The sequence below is a fragment of the Neofelis nebulosa genome, chromosome X (genome assembly GCF_028018385.1).
Source record: "Neofelis nebulosa isolate mNeoNeb1 chromosome X, mNeoNeb1.pri, whole genome shotgun sequence".
Classification (NCBI taxonomy): domain Eukaryota; kingdom Metazoa; phylum Chordata; class Mammalia; order Carnivora; family Felidae; genus Neofelis; species Neofelis nebulosa.
The window spans coordinates 93,237,600-93,243,605 of NC_080800.1; positions in this window are offsets into that span (position 1 = coordinate 93,237,600).

Genomic DNA, 6,006 nt, shown 5'->3' on the forward strand with positions numbered 1-6,006 from the left:
CTCAGAGGTGTGGCTGGCATTGCACAAGAAGGTACTGTCTGTTGAATGGGGCAGAGCAGAGAGCCTGAATTATTTAGCTATGGAATTATGGTCCTGAAACCATGGTTTAGAAAAAGTAGGAAATAATTAACTTCTCTGCTTGAGAATTGAATAGGATTTTTAGTCATGAGGAGAAGGAAGAGAGAGAGATAAGTGAAATTTTGCAAGTCTGAACTATGAATAAATAAGTGGCTGGAAGTGTTCCGTATTAGGGTGGCTGAAGGCTTAATACCACAAATAAGTACTTCTGATTTCTTGGTATTTTTGCAATGTAAAATTCTTCTACCTGCTCATATGCTACCCACACAAATGTCTTTTGTAAATAGTTCTTATAAATGGTTTAGTACAAAGAAGAGAAGGGTGGTATGATATTAGAGAAGAAGGTTCAGACATGAGTGAAATCAGGGGCTTGGAGCTAAAAGTGAAAAAGTAAGTCCCTAGAAGAGCAGAAATCTTGGGGAGAACGATAGGCTGCAAGGAATGAGTAATACGTGCTTAAATTAATTTATCTAAATGTCAAAAGCCAGAGTTACCTCTGCCAATATTCGGGTCAGTTGTATAATTAATCTGTAGAGCGGCATATATTAAGTGCTCAGTAAATATCAACTGCTATTGTATAAGACGTAAGTAAATGTTGCATTGTGTTCTAGGAGTGATTGAACTAAAAGGAGAAAAAAGATGAGTAGAGTTTCAAATACTACCTCCTGTTTACCCCATAGTTGAAATTAGTTACTCTTTCCTTGACACTTCCAAAGGAAAATTCATGTGCGTGGCTGCCTTCTTCAGAACACTATGAGTTTCTTTTTTTTCTTTTTTAATTTTTATTTAATTTATTTTTTTAATCTACATCCAAGTTAGTCAGCATATAGTGCAACAATGATTTCCGGAGTAGATTCCTTAATGCCCCTTCCCCATTGAGCCCATGCCCTCTCCCACCACCCCTCCAGGAACCCTCTGTTTGTTCTTCACATTTAAGAGTCTCTTATGTTTTGTCCCCCTCCCTGCTTTTATATTATTTTTCCTTCCCTTCCCTTATATTCATCTGTTTTGTATTTTAAAGTCCTCATATGAGTGAAACCATATGATATTTGTCTTTCTCTAAGTTCGCTGAGCATAATACCCTCCAGTTCCATCCACGTAGTTGTGAATGGCAATATTTCATTCTTTTTGATTGCTGATTAATACCACATCTTCTTTATCCATTCATCAGTTGATGGACATTTGGGCCCTTTCCATACTTTGGCTATTGTTGCTAGTGCTGCTATCAAAATTGGGATGCATGTGTCCCTTCAAAACAGCACACCTGTGTCCCTTGGATAAATACCTAGTAGTGCATTTGCCGGGTTGTAAGGTAGTTCTATTTTTAGTTTTTTGAGGAACCTCCATACTGTTTTCCAGAGTGGTTGCACCAGTTTGCATTCCCACCAGCAGCGCAAAAGAGATCCTCTTTCTCCGCATCCTCAGCAACATCTGTCGTTGCCTGGGTTGTTCATGTCGGCCATTCTGACAGGTGTGAGGTGGTATCTCGTTGTGGTTTTGATTTGTATTTCCCTGATGGTGAGTGATGTTGAGCATTTTTTCATATGTCGGTTGGCCATCTGGATGTCTTCTTTGGAGACATCTTTTGCCCTTTCACTTCTTTTGCCCATTTCTTCACTTGGATTATTTGGTTTTTGGGTGTTGAGTTTGGTAACAGAACACTATGAGTTTCCTAAAGGTTGAGCGCATTCAATATTGATTGCTAGATTCCTATTTCTCACTGTAAGAGTTGGCCTGCAGTAGATAATCAAATGAAACACAGTGACCAAATGCTTAGAATGTTACCTCAACAACATGAAAAGATAGAGAAAACCTGGAAATGCAATGGTAAGAATATATCTTTATAATATATTATCTTTGCCTCTCATAGCAACACTGGAATGAGGTCATTTCCTTGGACTCTGAACCATAAATGCCATAGCCATCCCTTAGAGCCTGCCTTGGAAATGGAGGGAAGTGTAATCTTGTGACTTTTATTCATGGGTAATAAAAGAACAGTTACCTATGAAATACGTGGTAAAGGATAAATACTTTTATTCTTTTAATTTTAGGATCACCATTTTATTTATGCTTTTGAATTATCTTCGTATTAGGTGAGGAAACCTGTGATATTTTGTCCCTTTTATATTTCATTTATGTGGCTTAAAACCTTGTTTCAGTGGTGGCTCCAGTACTCAGATTAAATCTTTTCAATATTGAAGTGCCATTTTAGCCTGGCTGTCAGAGAAAATTAAACACATGTATTGAGAATATGCAGGAAGTGATTTATAACTACTTCAAATTTTGCTTGTCATGTGTTTGGACTAATTAAAATAAATTATCAAGGTAATTAAAAAAATCTTCCAACAAAGAGAAGCTCAGGACCAGATGGCTTCATTAGTGAATTCTTCCAGAAAATTAAAAAAAACAAAAAGAATTAATATCAATCCTTTTCAAACTTCTCCAAAAATCTTTAAGAAGAGAGAACACTTCCAAACCTATTTTATGAGACCAGAATTACCTTGATATCAAAGCCAGACAAAAATACTACAAGAAAAAAAAAAAAAAAAAAACAACTACAGGCCAATATTCCTGATGAATATTAACACAAAAGTCTTTAACAAAATACTAGCAAACCAAAGTCAGCAGCACATTAAAATAATCATACACCATGACCAAGCGGGATATATCCCTGTGATGCAAGAATGGTTCAACATATACAAATCAATGTGATATACCACATTAACAAAAAAAAAGGAAATATATCACATGAGCATCTCAACACCATTTGACAAAATTCAATATCTTTTCATGATAAAAACACTTAAACTACTATAAAAGGAAATTATCTCAATGTAATAATGAAAATATATTAAAAGTCTGTAGCTAATTTATACTCAATAATGAAAGACTAAAAGCTTTTCCTGTAAAATCAGAAACAAGGCAAGGATGCCCACTCTTGCCATCTTTAATATAGTACTGGAAGTCTTAGCCACAGCAATTAGGGAAGGAAAGGAAATAAAAGGCATCCAAACGGGAAGAGGTATAATCATCTCTTTTCAAGATGGCGTGATCTTGAATGTAGAAATCCCTACAAATTTATGAAAAAACCTCTTAGAACTAATAATTCAATAAAGTTGCAGGATAGAAGTTAACACTCAAAAATCAGTTGCATTTTTATAAACTAACAACAATCTGAAAAAAAATTAAAGTAACAATCCCATTTATAATAGCTATAAAAAGAATAAAATACTTAGGAATAAAGTTAACCAAAGAGGAGAAAGAGTTGTCAACTAGAAACTAAAATCAATCAGTCAATCAATTACGCTGAAAGAAATTAACAAACACAAATAAATGGAAAGATATCACATGTTCATGGATTAGAAGATTTAATACCGTTAGAATGTCTGAAGTACCCAAAGCAATCTACGGAGTCAACATAATCCCTATCAAAATTCCAGTGACTTTTTTAAAAAATAGAAGACAAATCCTAAAATTCATACAGAATCCCAATGGAACTCTGAAGGGCCAAAACACTTTGAGAAAAAAGAACAAAGCTGGAGGCCTCACACTTCCTGATTTCAAAGCATATTATAAAGACAGGGTAGGAAAAACCATATGACATTGGATAAAGACAGACATCTCCACCATTGGAATAGAAGAGTGAAAACAGAAATAAACTCTCACATGTATGGTTAACTGATCTTCAACAAGAGTGCCACGACTTCCCAATGGGGAAAGGATAGTCTTTTGGGAAACTGGATATCTACATGACAAAGAATGGAACTGGGCCCTTGTATTATACCATATACAAAAATTAGCTCAAAAAATGAATTAGGAACCTAAACATAAGCTCTGAAATGATAAAACCTCTAGAAGAAAACGGGGGGAAATCATCATGACACAGGAATGGGCAGTGATTTGTTTTTGGATATGACAACCAAAAGCACAAGTAACGGTAGCAAAAATAGACAAATGGGACTGCATCAAACTTTAAAACTTCTGCACAACAAAGGAAACACTCAAGAAAGTAAAAAGTCAACCTATGCGATGGGAGAAAATATTCGCAAACCATATACCAAATAAAGGGGTAACATCCATAGTATAAAAAGAATGTGTAAGATTCAATAACAAAAGATCAAAAGACCTGATTAAAAAGTTGGCGAACGAGTTGAATCAACATTTATGCAGTGAAGATCCACAAGGGGCCAACAGGTATATGAAAATGTGCTCATCATCAGCATCAGGGAAATGCAGAACAGGGCCACAATGATATATCAGCTCACACCCATTAGCATGACCGCTATAAAAAAAAAACAGGAAATAACAAGTGTTAGTGAGGATGTATAGAAATTTGAGCCCTTGCACAGTGTTGGTGGGGCTGCAGAATGGTACAGCTGCTTTGAAAACAGTACAGAGGATCTTTAAAAAATTAAAATTAGAACTACGGTTTGATCTGGCCATCCCATTTCTGGGTATGTATCCAAAAGAACTGAAAATAAGATCTTGAAGACAGATTTGCAACACTATTCACAGTAGCCAAGATGTGGACGTTGGAATCTAAATGTCCGTTAATGGCTGAATGGAGAAAGATAATGTGGCATATATAGAAAATGGAATATTGTTCAGCTTTCAAAACAAGGGAAATTCTGTCATATGTTACAACATAGATTAACCTTAAAGACATTGTGATAAGTGAAATAAGCCACTCACAAAAAGACAAACATTACATGAACCCGCTAAGAGGAGTTATTTCTTTATTTATTTAATTTTAATTCCTGACTCTCCCCACATAAATGTAATTTTCATCAGAGCAAAGGTATTATATGTCTCGCTCAGTGTGTAAGTATTGAGTAAATCTTTGATGAATTAGTTTTTAATTTTTGCTGAAAAATCCATTGACTGGAAATATATTTATTCCTTTATTTGACATTATTTAAGAAACATTGCGGTCAACATCTTCTAGGTTTCTCTGTATTTGGAAATAGTACACAGAAGTTGATGGATGTATCAAAGGACATTAATTTTTGAGTTCGAAAATCATTTAGCTTTTCAAAAATTTAGCATCTTTATGCATAAAATGTGTGAAAATGTATACCAACATCATCATCTGGTCTTATGAGATGTGCAAATGAGGTTAATAGGTGGGAAACGCCTTGTAAATTCTAGAGTAACATGATCATAGAAGTATGATTATTATGTCTTGAAAATATTTATGAGCATATATTCCTTTCTATATGTGATATTGATGAGGTAAAATTGAACTGTGATACTGCAATATAGAAGGATCCCCCAGGATACCATGCTTTAAAAAATCTTAACACTATTGCCTAATTAAAAGTTGTGGGTGGAGCAGGGGTCCATATTACAAAGTAGCTTATGGTCTTTTGAAAGAAACACTGGTATCTGAATATATACTATTAGTGAGCCAAAGACTAACTGGTAGTAAGGCATCAGTATGTGACTGGGGCTGGTATGTTTATTGTTTTAGTGTCCATAGGAGAGAGTAAAAGGCTGTTGTATTGTTGGGCTCGTAGGAATGGATGGGTAGAACTGGCATGACATAGGGTTAGGGTGAGTGTGGTTATTTAAATTTGTGGTCACAGCATGAGCTGAGATATTATTTCGTACTATCATGCACTAAGAATTTGAAGGTGGGAACTATAGATGCACACGAGAAATGAAGAGGAAGGATTGACAGGTCTAGATAACTGAATCATTAGGTAAGGACTGGACCAAATGGCTGAGCTTCCCATCCCTGTCTGAGAGAATTAGCAGGTTCAAGGGAAAAATGAGGACGTTCGTAGAAATGTTCAGTAGACAATTGACGTCAGAGAACTTGAACTCTGATGAAAGAATAATTCAAACCTATAGATCTAGAGAAGATAACTGAGGGTATAAGAGTTCACCAGGATAGTTTAGAAGAGTAATTCCACGTTTAGGAACCAC